We start from the raw sequence: 15,423 nt of genomic DNA on the forward strand, positions 1-15,423 counted from the left end.
GTGGGCTTGTCCCTGTATATTTGATTGTACGATTGCAGTAATGGATACTGATCTAATTATCTTCTGACAATTTTTCACCAATTTTAAAGAATGAGAAAACACATATTAAGCTCATATAATGCTGTACAATTTAATCTCATTCATTAGGTTGAGAAAAATTCCCTAAAAATATTAATTGTGGAGACATATCTTATTTAAATACATACAGAAAATGGCGACATCATTTACCCTTTAGTATGAAAAAGGCAGTTTTCTGATATTTGAATAGCGGTTTTTTATTTTAGCATCTCAATTCATAGTATGTATCAAGTTTCAAAGGAAACCAAATGATTGTAACGATTGTTTTCAAAATAGATTCACACTCTTGATAAACTTCTTTTCCTAGTTTCAACTTTTGAGACTTTTTGATGAGCCTGCACCTTCCCCCTCTTATGCAGTGGCTTCAAGCAATAAAGCTACCAGCTTAAGTTGCACAGCTGGTGAACAAGACTGCTGATAGTCGGCAAACTGCACACTTGATGCCATGATAAATCATGTCCATCGACTTCCAGAATGAAGAAATGACAGCAGCACAGAATTGATTTTAATTGGACCTCTCTGTACTTTCATCACCTTGTTGTAGTCAAAGACTATGTCTTAGTGTGCAGTGCGGGATCTTGAGAAGCTTTCTGCTCGTCTGATGAAGTTAGTTTGGCAGAGTGTGACACTCCTATCTACTCATATGGCTAGACATCTGTGATATATGTCTTCTTGTGTGTGCCCAACCATCACCTGAAGAGAATTTAGAGGAAGTAAGTGCTTGATTACAAGTCAATGTGACAAAACAAGGTCTTTCATTTATGCCACCAAGAACTAGTATTCCAAGTTTCATAACTCGTATGTAAACTCGAAGCAATTGAGCAGAAACTGTTTGGTAATTAATTTTAAGTCACTGCTTCCACTTATACTGCAAGTAATATTGAACGTGAACCGACTGACCCAAATGCAATTCTAAATAACTTTTATGTGCAAAAACCTTAATCCTATTGACACAAAAGTAATCCAATTGTATGTCTTCACAAAACATTCTACAACAATATTTGTCAATTTAACTCAAAGATTGATTATTGTTTTTTAGTCAGACAAACACAGAGATGGCCCTTTATCGCTCACTTGATTTGAGAAAGGATTCTAACTTAGTTATTGTTTGGACACTTACTGAACACTTTTGGTCTGACTTTATAATGCAGCTGGTGAAAATATTTAAAGTCCCTTAATAATGGGCTTACAAAAACATGAAAAAAATGTATTTGTTTAAAAATTACAAATATTTAAGTTTGTATTGAGCAGAATAAAAGGCTTTGCCTAAAATACAACCTTAAAACTATATTTACAAGTAAAATGAAAAATCTACAAATATGTTTTTAGTATCTGGTTTTTGAGAGTGAATGATCAGAAGAAAACATCACACATTCACAATCATATTAAATAATAATTTAGTTTTTTTAAAATTATATTATATTTCAAAAACACTGCAAAAGACAAGACACTTACATTTCAATTTCTTGATTTAATACAGTGATGATTATCAATTCTTATGAAGGGAGATGGGTCTTACACTCTAACCAGTGCAACTTGCATGTTCTTAGTTGCTCAGTTATTACTTTTCTTAAAATTCTCCTCTTGATCTGAGCCACGCCAAAATGATGGGAGATGCTTTTGTTTTTCCATCAGAATGTATAGCACCTCTGTGTTTCTGTTTGTCTCCTGAAATAGTAAAAGTTTATTAATAATAATAACAATAATAATAGTCAGTGACTTTTATTGAAATTATTTTCACCGATTGTGCCTTGCACATTGGGGAACAAAGTTGACTTCTGAGGAGAAGATTTTTCCATATAGACATATAGCAAAAAATAGCTCCGCACCCTGGAGCAATGTTTTTTATGAATCAATATCCAGTGAAGAAAATTCATACAGGGTATTGAAACATATTTTGCTTCAAATGAAGACTTTTAACAAAGATAACTTAACTAACTCTTCATCATATTAAATAAAAATTAACACAGTCTATGCCGCACACGGAGCCCCGCATTTGATCTTTTACCAAAGTTTGATTGAGAGTTTAGTTTCACATCGACAAGTCTTTACAGGTCTATTAAAGCTGCACTCTCACAGATTGAACATTTTGAAAAAGGTAATATTTTTTATCTTGGAATGAACCAATGTATGCGAAAATGATGACAAAAAAATGTCTTTAAATTCCCGTCAAACATGTCCGAACCAAATTCAAACTATGGATAATCACTGTCATTCACGATGAAATTCAGCACTTCTTGCCCAGTATATATACCCTTACTTTAAGCAGAAGGCAAATTAAAACAAACACATTTGTCCGAAATTTAATCAAACTTTAAATGGTAGTAGGATTGTCATTTGTTCATGTAATTTTCAAGAATCAGGAAGTGGGGAACATTATAAAGCCATTTAACGATACAAACAAGACGATTTTCTATTGAATGTACAATAGTAGTACCGGGGTAATATGCAAATAGTTATTATCTCAAGAAAAGGACATCAAGACCAGTTCATTTACCAGTAGCATCTGACAGTCAATAATGGTTCTGAGTTTAAAGAGCATAATTTCCATTTTATTGTTAGTTTAATCATTATATATTTAACACCAGTTGTGAAGAAGGAGTTATCATTATATAAGATTATATTATCTGGCAGTGGTTGAAAATGTAAAGTGAGACCAGTTTTTTACCTGTTATTGAACAAACTGTTATGTTGGCAGGACTGTCCTCCTCAGCAATGCAAAGAACAGCAATGACTGGCTGGCACTCTGTAAAATGGCGATTAAAACATTTTGTCCAATTAAAACTGTCCCTTTCTAAACAATCCATCAGCAATATATATAAATGAGCTGCGCCATGTGGAAATGTATCTTGGGAAGTTTCCATTCCATGTAATGATGTCATAAAGATGAGCAGAAGACATTACTTACTATGCAGTAAAAGTTCTTACTTTAACAGTCAAGATATCTTTTTTTGAGAAAATTTATCAAAGTGAGCTCTTTTATGTCATGTTTCTAAGTCTTGTACACATCTATGTTACATATATAAATAATAAACAGGAATAAAATGAGGAGCTGTGTACACACTTATTCCTCCTTATGTACTGTGTAACTCAAGAAAAACAATCCATAATTCTAGTAAATCTCTAGAATTCCCTTACTTTTCTCGCTGTACAAAAATGAATGAGGAGTTGCAAACAAGCAGGGCCATAAAACTTTTGCTATTTAAACTGTACCGCAACAGCAATTTAAAGACAGTGATACTCATTGATGGAATAGGCACTTAGACAGCTACATTTTCTGAGAAATGGAGATCAGACTAAAATCTCCAGAGATATTTTATAGATTTATTTGAAATAAAGAACATGTAACAGTGTTTGTGTTATACTTGTTACTTATCCTGATTTAACACAATCATTACCTTCAAAATGGTGATAAAATAAAAACAAATATACCTTATTAAACACTGTTTACTATCACATCTGTACCCCCCCCCCCCTTCTTACATACTTAGGCGGCTGTTACCAAAGTAAAGAATGAAAGGTCCACAAGGCCAATTATAAATCATGAACCATGAGAATCCTGTTTACTAATTTGATTTTAAATCACCCAAAAGGCTTTCTACACATAATGGTTCCTAAATTTAAATCTAGTCTCCAAAGGTGTCACAGTTGTGATTTCATTGAAAGACTTGAGATACGTTATTTAAAAAAATGACGAAAAGAAAGCTTAAACGCAGAAGTCTGGCCGGGTATATGAGTCTGGAAATAAATACGCAAAAGCTCACCATGCTGCTAAGGAGTCTTATATAATTCCCGGCCCCAGTTCAGCTGGAGATGTTGATTCCACACGGCTGGAAAACCGGCCCGGTGCACCCAAGCTTCACCATCGGCAGTATCTGCAAGAGGAGGGTGTAAATCTGGGAAAACGCATTTATAATCAATGAACATGTAAGTGGCTTATAGAACATCTGAAATTAAGTTTAATGAAGGAGACAAAGTTCGGTCTGGGATCTAAACCTGGATTTTGTTGATGAAATTGTAAGGGCCGAATTCAGAACATCCACTCTCACTCACACTCCAACCACATTCCCGTAAGGGACACTCAAATGATCACTTGAGTGGAATATGGGGAGTGACACTCAAGTGATCTGTTCGTATTCACACGCCTCGCTAACACTCCACTTCATCAAGTGAGCAATACAGTATATAATTATACACGTATGTTTACATGATCATATTGGATTATCTGTTTGACTATGGTGATGTTTACATTATACATTGTAAACATATGTTTATTTGAGATTTGAGTACCTTATTGTTAGTTATGGCAACAAACAAATGATAATAAGTGTTATTCTGAAACTGAAATTTACATTTTAAAACAATTGGTTAATAAAAATAAACGTTTTGGGTTGTAAATAACTGTCGCAAAATACGTTTAAATGCATGTTTTTTGTTGTCGTTGTTGTTGCTGTTTTAAATATGTAGCCGTTTTCCATTGTATCACGTAATTTAAATATGTATTCATATATAATCTTGCTTTTGTATTCTACATAAAGCGGTCTTGGGCGTTTGAAAATAATATATGGAAGTTGAAAAAATGGAAGTTGAAAAAATAGCAGATGGATAGAATTAGCGAATGAATCTACTTCTTATGGGGAAATAACACCTCGGAGTGAAAAACAACTCAAGAAATGTAGGGGAAAATGGATGAAGATGACGATAATAATAATAATAATAATAATAATAATAATAATAATAATAATAATAATAATAATAATAATGATGATGTTGATGATGATATGGTGGCGTTGGTGTTGGTGGTGCTGCTGGTGGTGGTGGTGGTGCTGCTGCTGCTGATGATGATGATGAAAATGATAATAATAATAATAATAATAATAATAATAATAATAATAATAATAATAATAATAATAGTAATAATAATCCAGCTGAATGTAGGCTGGAAAATACATATCAATTCCCTTACCACCCTATGAAATGGCCTAGCGGCGTCAAGTTAGCGGCCTGGCGGCCTAGCCGCCTCCTGTGACTAGCGGCCTAAAATTGTTTCCTATTCCAAAGCATTTTATATGCGTTCTTTTCTAAAACAATGATAAATTAAATGTCGTTTTCATAAATCAACATCCTTTAGCGAATATCAGCATTTCCCCCTTTTCCTGGGCTGCTGGATTGAGTTTTGGGGATTTTTAGGCCGCTAGGCCACCAGGCCGCTAGGCCACCAGGCCGCCAAGTTCACGCCGCAAGACCGCTCAAGCGTGATGTATTTTGCTTAGGAAAACATTTATTTTAGCATTGTTTTAGAAGAAAACTCATATAAAAATGCTCTGAAGTAGAAAACAATTTAAGGCCGCTAATGTACGACTAAAAACATTGATTTATCATATTTCCCATTTAAACCATTGAACCTTGAAATAGATAACAAATTTAGGCCGCTAGTCCGCCAACCTCACGCCGCTAGGCCGCTAACTTCATGCCGCTAGGATGCTAACTTCACGTACCTTTAGCTGCCTGTCTTTGCAGCCATTGATGAATTGCAAACATCAACATTGCTGGGGGTTCAAGATCATTGCGAAACAAAACAAATATATGATAGGCTCATCCTTTTGAATTTGTTTTGTTTATAGATGGCCACTTTATTGAATGAACATGTACTTCAATGGATTATCCCGGTCTCTTAAATATTGTCTGGGAACGAGCATGTCCCTTATTTGTTCCAAATATTTGATATATTTCATCTTTTCTACTTGCCATGTACTTTTTTCACATATACTCATTCAATTCCTATTCACAACCAATCCTCGAGGGCGGTTCAAGTGGCCTAGCCGAGCACTCACAAATGTCCCACTCACGCAAAACACTTGAGTCTCACTCACACCTGTGAATACGGATATACCTTTCACTCGATAATTTCTCGACCGTTAAGTGATTACAGAGGATTAACTCATTGAGTGTGAGTGAGAGTGATTGTTCTGAATTCGGCCCTATGTTTTGTTCAAATGAAGTATAAACTTACAGTGAGTACAGAGATATCTTGAAGTCCAGATTTATCGCTTACCTGAAGTTCGTAGGGCTACAATTGAGAGCTTTTCTGTAAATTGCAGGAACTGTCCCCATAACCTATTGTCTGTTAGGGGACTGGTGGCTTAGGTGATTGGTGGTACCACTCTGCATTTCTTATCCACACAAAACACAGTGTATCTGAAAATGACAGAGAATGGCCATGCTCTTATGAAAGCTATGCTAGAAATACGCCGTTATGAGTGTATCAGATGACATTTCCAAACAGAAATTGTGAGGCCTCCAATACAGCAGTACTGAAATCAATGACGAAAACATATATCTGTCATGGAGCTATGCTGGTTCTGTGCATCAAAACCACTGCAACTGGGCAATTCACTAGAAACATCTTTTCAGAAAAGAAACAACCAATACTGGGTAGCCTTTGTCACCCAGTGAACACCCAGAGCATCTAGTTACTTTCAGCATCTATTTACTTAGAAGTTGCCACATCAAGATCTCAAATTAACAAAAAAGTGTATCCGTAAGCTTTCAAAGACTGAACGAAGTGCAACTTTGAGGGGGGCTGCGAGCAAATATTGTCAAGGGCAGAAATCTCGCAGAAGTTTGAAAAAGATTATGCAAAGCTCTAGCTTGATGATTTTGGCCCAATTTCAAATTGTTACTCAGTAACACGGCGGCGTAAATTTAACATCAATCAAAATGATAATCAAACATCAATATAGTTACACGGGAAAATAAGAAATAGCTTTAAACTCTCTAACATTTTATGGCAGAGTGTCTGCTGACGGTCCAGTATGCCAACCAGGACGGAGAATATGTGAAGCATGCACATACACACCTTTGCAGCCCAACATTTGGTTATGGTTTCACAGTTATTCATTTACACAAACTCACAATCAATCAATCAATCAATCAATGCACACCCACCTGGAAAGGTACGACATCCTTTGGAAGAGATGAATCTTGCAGTCTGGTAGACGGTTGCTGACTTAACTTTATTATCCCAAGCAGCAACTGCAATTAGATAAACATGTTGATGTTCGCACTAAAACAAAGCTTAGTATTGAGTAAAATTAAACATGCAGCCTGTTGGCTGGGGTAACATATCTAAATCCCCAAATGGATGATCTGATCCCAGCCAACAGATCAGCGAAACACGAATTGTATTGCGTGTCCAGGGGGGGTGGGTCCCAAGGATATCTTGACGCAACTTACCATAGCCGCCTTGCGTTTTTGTTCACAAAGCCGGCACACACAGTTCATTCTCAGTTTGCATGTTGTGTACTGAAAAGTTCCAGTTTTCCATGACACTCGCAATAAACCTATCCATGAATTAAAACAAATTAACAAATAACTACCAGGTAATTATGGAAATATAAATGTCATTTTTTACTTGATTGATAAATACAACTTATATTGCAGTCAAACTGGATAAATATCAGAAAAATGTGTCCTGTTCCAAAGTGTGTTTTGAAGTTGCAGACAATAGTCCAAAGACCAAGAATTTAAGTGTTTAGACAGGGGCAGGCAAATCTTAAAAAAAATGTCAAAATTTTAAAATTTAAATAAAACTAAAATTGTACAAACCTTATATAAATCATGTGTACACTAATCTTGAAAATACATACAAGGATACAATGTACACAAAATCAAACGCTACCTGAGAGAATCATTTTTTTTTCAAGAACTACTTGAAGGGGTACTGTGACCCCCAAGCATTTCGTTGTGGGCGGACACCTTTAAACCTCTTTCCCGCACATGAAACACATCTTATGTTTTGTCAGTGCCGGTTTTGATGACCAGTATAAATCTAAAAGCAGTTTTTCTGCCAATATTTACCCAAATGATTTGATTCTGAAATCTGACCCCTTACATTCCTTAAATATTCACAAAGAGTTAAGTTCAAATTTAAGCAACAAAAATCACATTCAAGCAGAATAATTTCAAGCAAAAATGAGCAAGAAAATAGAAACCAACTGAATTGTATTTTCAAATGTTCCATCCGTGTTTGTTCGTTATCTTTTTATGATTCAAATGGTAAACAAATGGTGCAAAATTAATGTGAGAAGCTCTGAAGAAAAAACTGATATTTTAATAGAAATAGTGATGAAATCACTGACATTACCAACCAGACCTACCAGTATGCTAATCTATATTTAACTGCTAAATTTTAAAAACCCTAAACATACAGATAAGATCTGTGGCGCAGTTGTTTACATTGTGTGATTAAAATGCATATATTTTTGTTGGTGATTAGTTTAAATCCAAGATTTGTTTTCAGAAGATCAGCAACAATGTTTTTTCTTTGTCTCAATGAAAAATGTAATGTTCAAGTTCATAAGCGCTGTTTTATCTGAGAATTTCCCTTGGTGTGAACCGCTTACTGTGTCCAAGTTATCCAAGCTGGATCTAAGACATTACTACAATATGGGCAATTTGCTCTGCCATTTTTATAGATAATTGTGTATTCCAAAGGTATTCTTTTGGTACATTGAACTCACAACAATATTTGAACTCCTGACGTCCAGCACCGCTGTCAGATTATCTAATCCAACCACTATGCCATTGCATGCTCTTTACTGAATGAAAGATAAATGAATACTCACAATTTTGAACAGTATTTTTTGGTCACAGATAGCAACCTTTTAACCCCACTTACACCTGTCTTCCCTATTTGGCAAACAGAGAATTTTTAGAATATTTGTTATCTGATGATCCTGTAAATTTTGTGTGGATAGACTAAATACTGTTTGAATTTAGCAAATCAAAACTAACATTTTGGGTTTATTCAGTGTAGACCCTAAAATATCAATTTTGATTTATAAGTATGTAGGTTTGTTCAAAAGCTCAGTACAGTTTACTTTACTTGTTTACAATTTCTGTAAATAAATGTTATTAAACTTGACTATAAAATACTGTAGGGGGGCATGTCGTAAAGTTAAGAAAAAATCCAAATAATGCAACAGTCAATTGCAGCATGGGCCCCCAAGGTCCTGCTAATAGCGGGGACTTTGACTTTCGGTCCAGCCAATCCCAGGTAAAATTCCCGCTCTGCACAGACAAACAGCTGGTAAAAGCCCTGTCAAATGAATTATGGTCATTTCGTAACCGCTCATTGTTGGTCATTTCGTAACCATTGTGTTAGTCAATTCGTAACCGTTAAGAAATCGAATGGTCATATCTTAACCGTTGACTCCTATAATTATGAGGAATTAATATAATACCATTTGAATTTACAAAATAAGTTTACTGTAAGTATCAAACATAAAAATAACAACATAAACAAAGTTAAATCTAGTAGTTGTATTCCTTCTTTATTCCTAATAGTGTAGTGCGATTTGCCAATAAACTCTGAAACTATGACAAATAGAAACATTCACACTAGCTATTTTTTTATGTTGCGAAGGAAATATTATAAGTAGGCTGAATATTAAATGTAATATTTTTTAATTTATAGATGTTCTACCATTGAGAGGAATTGTGACCTTAAGCCAATATTTTTAAAATATATAGACCATATAACTTTAGAATTTCATTTTTTTTAAATTGCATAGAAGTATTGTAAAATATAGTGAGTTTGCCGAATGAGAGTATGCGCTTTTTTTATGCTTATTGTATTAAAAATGTGCCGATATGTTTAATTTTGTATCTTGTTATTGGAAATTAATACATTGGAAACTCACTAAACCAGACAAGGTCCGGACTTGGCAAAATTTCCGGTTTAGTGAGGATTCCGGTTTAGTGGGGATTCGATGTACAGAGTAAGTTTACTCAATATATTAACTGAGTTAACCTTTAAAGGCTTTTGTCCTCTAGGGACAGTTCAATTCTCCGACGTTCAGACGGAGGTTGAGACATGATTAAAGCACTTGCAAAAGTGATAAGCATAATTAAACATTTCTGCGTTTTTATTACCATCTTTTTTCCAAGTCTTGAAATAAAACAACTCTCGTAATTTAATGCTTGTTTAGTATGTTTGATAGTTTAATTAAAGCACCGCTCTAATTTGATTCAATCATAGAAGTCTTTAGATAAAACAACCCTTCAAAATGATCACTAAAAAAACGTTTCTAGTTCTTTATTTTCTGCAACAAACAAATAAATGTTTTAATCGATTTTCTTTTCACAAGTTTGATTATCATTTCATTATCGCGCGACAGTCAATCCACAGCGCAATCATCATTATCGATTATCGTGTTAACACAACATCACAGGTGTAATATTTAACGACGTACCGGCTGTCAAAACATTTAGTGACACGTGATTCGCGAATTCCTAATGCACAGAATTATTTTGACATGTTTGAACATAACGTCCAGTTTTGTGAGGTAAAATTACGTTGACAACTAACAAATTTTCTCGATTTTTTGTCCGGTATCCGGAATTCCGGGGTTCCGGTTTTGTAGGGATTTTTTTACATTGAAAATAGAAGGGGAAAACCGGGACTCTGATAAAATTCCAGTATCCCGAGGATTCCGGTTTTGTGGAGATCTGGTTTAGTGAGTTTCCACTGTACCATAACTAATAATTTTAGACTGTTTTTTGTCGGTTTCGGATATAAAGTATGCATAATATGGATCAATTGAGAAAAGAACAGAACAAAATTTTGTTCGTTTTAAACAATTCAAACAAATATAGTCAATGAAATAGGTCAAGAATGATCATTTATGTAAACATAATTTTACTCAAAAATACATCGCGATCAGTCTTAAATTATTGTTTATAAGTAAGCAAAATGTAAGAAAATAATTAAAATATTTTGGTAGTATAACAAATCATTTCTAATTTAGCATGATATATATATATCTAATAACTATTGAGTAACATAAATTATTGGCTTGTTACTAGTGAGAATTTGAGTAATGTCTCCCAATTGGTGTCTTGGTTGCTGTGCCATATACATCCAGGTTCGAACAATAAACTTAACGAGGTGCTAAGTGTACTATTTATCACCTTGTTAAATGGTGGTTACCATATGAGCAATTGATTTCTTGACGGTTACGAATTGACTAACAAAATGGTTACGAAATAACCAAGATTCAGCAGTTACGAAATGGTAAGGTTACGAAATGACCAGATCCCCGTCAAATGCCCCTGGGGACATCCTAGGTTACGCCCATTCCCTGTTTTCAGCGCAAAAACAATAACACCGCATTCACTCAGCACTGCCGGTCCACCTGGAACGTAAAAACATGGCCCATTTCCCCTGCTATCCCTGGTATAAACAAGACCTGCCTGGGGGCCATGGTTACAATTGACTGGTGCATAACTGTGGCATAATAAGGGAAATATTTTATTGTTGCATTTATAATCAAATATGAGAATTTAAGACACATGCAAAAAGCCACAATACGAATTGGTGATAGTGTTCGTTCTGTTCTGCTATTCAAAGGTGATGAGAATGACTGTAGTGTGTGTGGGTAAGAACCAGCCGCCCGGTTAGCTCAGTTGGTTAGAGCGCCGTGCTAGTGTTCCGGCGGTCGTGGGTTCGAGCCCCACACCGGGCGCACTTTTCCTCCCAGGTTTACTTTACTGGTGGCAGCGGTAAACGGCAGTAGTGCCTCCGTCGGCCTAAAAGGTTAATGGGGGGAGGAGTGTAGTGTGTGTGGGTAAGAACCAGCCGCCCGGTTAGCTCAGTTGGTTAGAGCGCCGTGCTAGTGTTCCGGCGGTCGTGGGTTCGAGCCCCACACCGGGCGCACTTTTCCTCCCAGGTTTACTTTACTGGTGGCAGCGGTAAACGGCAGTAGTGCCTCCGTCGGCCTAAAAGGTTAATGGGGGGAGGAGTGTAGTGTGTGTGGGTAAGAACCAGCCGCCCGGTTAGCTCAGTTGGTTAGAGCGCCGTGCTAGTGTTCCGGCGGTCGTGGGTTCGAGCCCCACACCGGGCGCACTTTTCCTCCCAGGTTTACTTTATGACTAATGACATGACATTGACAAACAAAATGTAAGGCATTTGTATCATTTCGTCTTTTATTTATTAAAATCTGAGATGTTAAGGGAGCAAATCCCTTTTTAGATAGGAACATACCAAATAATAATAAGCGACGATGTAGTGGTAAACCAAGTTTGCTAGAAATCAATCGAGTTTCTCCAAAATACAAGCAAAAATTACACCGGATGTTGATACTAGTGATTTAGTTTCGGATGAACAAAATCCGGATAAATCATTTGCTTTTCATCCAAAGGGTGGACGATTTATACTACTGTACAAAAGTCATAAAAATAAACGAAAAAAACGTTGAATATGTATTTTAAACACTTACCAAGTTACCATTCTCTTTCCGTAAGAGATGAACGCCATACTGCATAATTGCACGGAGATGGTACCACGGACATACCCGAAAATTTCCGTTATATTCCGGAAAGTTAAATTTCTGTATACTTGAAAATTTGGATGCTGATGGTACACGAAATATCGAATTTCCTTATTTCTGTTTTTTTATGGAATGAGACTTCGGGATAATATACAATAGGCTTTAAATAAAGTAAAACAAATAAAAAATGCTTAGTATATAGCTATTTTTGACCAAAATTATGATTTTTTCCCTGGTCGCCTTAATAGCTATTTTTATGGATACACAAATATACACACACAAAGGTTTAAGAATATTTTTTTTAATATTAAAAGATAATAAGATTTAAAACAATGAAATGACCTCGTAAATAAACATTCAAGCTTATCAACTTACTGTCAATGGACATTTTTATTGACATTTGATACATCAAATCTGGACTGAAATTTTTCAGTGAAAATATTAAGGAGACCAATTTTTGTCGCCTTAATCCAGCGGTCCCCATAATGCCTAGATTAATATATATATGGTCACCTTAATATCTGTAGTAGATTTGAAACATTTTCCATTTCGATTTTTTAAATAATCTTAATTTCACTAAAACATATATATATATATATATATATATATATATATATATATATATATATATATATATATATATATATATATATATGTTTTAGTGAAATTAAAATTATTTCAAAAATCGAAATGGAAAATGTTTCAAGTTTTGAAACTATCAACATGTTTTCACATAGGCTGAGGCTATACGTTATCAGCTCATCCACCATGTACCATTTAACAACTAACTGGCAAAACACCATTTACCACATACACATCAATGGGTAGAATTAGATAACTATGAACAAGGTTTTAAAGATAAAAGTGCGTTATCCTCGATAACATATGTGGGAGCGCCCTGTCTGCGGACCGCAAAACCAAACTCAAAATTGGTGTTCGATGTATTTTAGACGAGAACCACTAAAACGAGAGGGCAAAAAAACTCCTTAAGTTTAAGATTCTGACTAAAGGAACCCCTAACCATTGAGTGCCATGATTCACATCAGCTTATCACACTAGTTAATCAATTTCCTACAGTAAGCTTCGTCCTTCACCGTAAACAGTTAGTGTCTGAACATTTTTGTTTAAAGACATTTTATCAAAGAGAGCAAACGGAAAGTCGATCTAAGCTCAAAATATCAAGGTTATTCAAAATTCAAAATAGGATAAATATAACCTCGTTATCGTGTTATACCTTGATTGCGTCTCCATTCTACCGCGTTCCCTTGCGTTGTCAGGCAACTGGTTCAACCGGTCAGTTTGCAGATTGATTGTCATTACCCTCCAACATTGTTTCCCTACACAGTAACCTAATGGCCTAAACTTGCTCCATGACTTATTTTTTGTCAATAATAGGACATTCCGTAAAGGACGGAAGGAGATGAGCGAAATAATTTTGCTGTCTCTGAGACACACTTATGTTAACGGTACACAGTGGTATATTATGCTTAAAATCTATGCCATGTAGTTATACAGTTATAACGCAATTGTTTAGCAATTATTTTGATATTTCAAAGCAAATCATTAACTTGTGAATTCAAACAATATAAACACACCTCCGTATCCTCAGTATATGAAGTACCCCCGAAAATGAATCTAATTGCTACCCTCTTTCATTGACATCCGCGCCATTTTTATTTTTCGTATAAACATATGGGTGTACTGTATATAGCCAGTGCGCTGACCTGTTGCCTCGTGCATTTAATGGGTTTCGCTATTCAACAATCTGATGAGATAAATTGTCCAAATAAATCAATACTAAATAGCGTAATATATTGAAAAAGATATACCTAATCTGTGTTCAAAATTGGGTTGATTTAAATTAAGAAATAATCGAAATAATGAAGATTTAATAGTGTCACACTTAAAAATTTCGCCGCCTGTATGTAAAATATTAATCAGTTTTAACTAATGTTCTAATACTTAAATGATTATGTATGTTTTGTTATCGATCAAGCAAACATATTTAAGAATTACAGAGGACATGATTTTCTCCCACCTCAGATAAGTAGATCCAACAATTTAACCATGCTAGAAATTCCTATCTTACCCACGGGCAAAGATAAAACGCCTGTATGGAACTCCTATTAAATGGTCATCACATTGTAATTACCTCCTTGTTGAAAACTGTCGTCTGTAGCATCATAGAAACCTTGTTTCGTAGCAATATTAAGAATGCTTATTAATCATTTCTTGCTTCACCATAAAAACAGTTTTCACGCACCTTCCAAGAAATAATGCTTCACTCTCCTCAGAACTATTTAAAGACCGATTTGACTAAAAACATAATCTGAATCACTCCTCGCATGTCCATGACAACCACGAATTATCACATATCCATACGCATTAATTTTCACTACGCACAAAAGAGTTCCAGCAATAAATACATTATTACTTAACTTTGATTAACTGAGGTGGGAGAAAAAGCATCTACCATAGCCGCTCGTGTAAGATAGGTCCATCGAGACCCTCGCGCAGAGTGTTTTGAGGAAACTCGGTAAACCTTGTTTCCGAAAAACACCCTACGCTCGGGTCGGGATGAACCTATCTTACACGGGTGGCCACGGAAGATACTTATAATCTCGCTGATAAAAAAGAATATCAAATTACGTTAATAAAATATATACAAAAAAAGAGAAATGGAAAACATCAATATTTAATTACATGTATCCCTTTTCCTTGTTGCCTTAAAATATATTTCTTAAAATGCATGAGGTCTTGAACAAAAAGGTCACCGATTATGCACCAGTCAATTGTAAAAGGTCCGAGGGTATACCGGATATAGCAGGGGAAATGGGCCGTGTTTTTACCTTCCATGTTGCCCCATAATGCCTATGGAATGCGGTAGTTTTATTTCGCGCCGAAATTAGCGGGGAATGGGCCTTACCTAGGAAGTCAAAGTCCCCGCTACTCCCCGGACTTAGGGACGTGGTCACACTTGACTGGTGCATTATACATAACGCTTTATCAAAAA

General features: G+C 35.4%; 1 long non-coding RNA gene and 3 other non-coding genes across 4 annotated transcripts; 3 read left to right on the plus strand and 1 right to left on the minus strand.

Annotated features, from left to right (window-relative positions):
• Nucleotides 1–1,647: 1,647 nt before the first annotated feature.
• On the minus strand, nucleotides 1,648–6,192 carry LOC128228981 (uncharacterized). The gene is made up of 4 exons (XR_008260015.1): nucleotides 6,134–6,192; nucleotides 3,843–3,953; nucleotides 2,747–2,824; nucleotides 1,648–1,746 (listed from the first exon to the last, which is right to left on the minus strand). It is a non-coding gene; the product is annotated as an uncharacterized LOC128228981 (long non-coding RNA).
• Nucleotides 6,193–11,532: 5,340 nt separating this feature from the next.
• Trnat-agu (transfer RNA threonine (anticodon AGU)) lies at nucleotides 11,533–11,606 on the plus strand. Its single transcript has one exon. It is a non-coding gene; the product is annotated as a tRNA-Thr (tRNA).
• Nucleotides 11,607–11,721: 115 nt separating this feature from the next.
• Trnat-agu (transfer RNA threonine (anticodon AGU)) lies at nucleotides 11,722–11,795 on the plus strand. The gene has a single exon. It is a non-coding gene; the product is annotated as a tRNA-Thr (tRNA).
• Nucleotides 11,796–11,910: 115 nt separating this feature from the next.
• Trnat-agu (transfer RNA threonine (anticodon AGU)) lies at nucleotides 11,911–11,984 on the plus strand. The gene has a single exon. It is a non-coding gene; the product is annotated as a tRNA-Thr (tRNA).
• Nucleotides 11,985–15,423: the final 3,439 nt, after the last annotated feature.

This window comes from Mya arenaria, chromosome 3 (assembly GCF_026914265.1).
Source record: "Mya arenaria isolate MELC-2E11 chromosome 3, ASM2691426v1".
Taxonomy (NCBI): Eukaryota; Metazoa; Mollusca; class Bivalvia; order Myida; family Myidae; genus Mya; species Mya arenaria.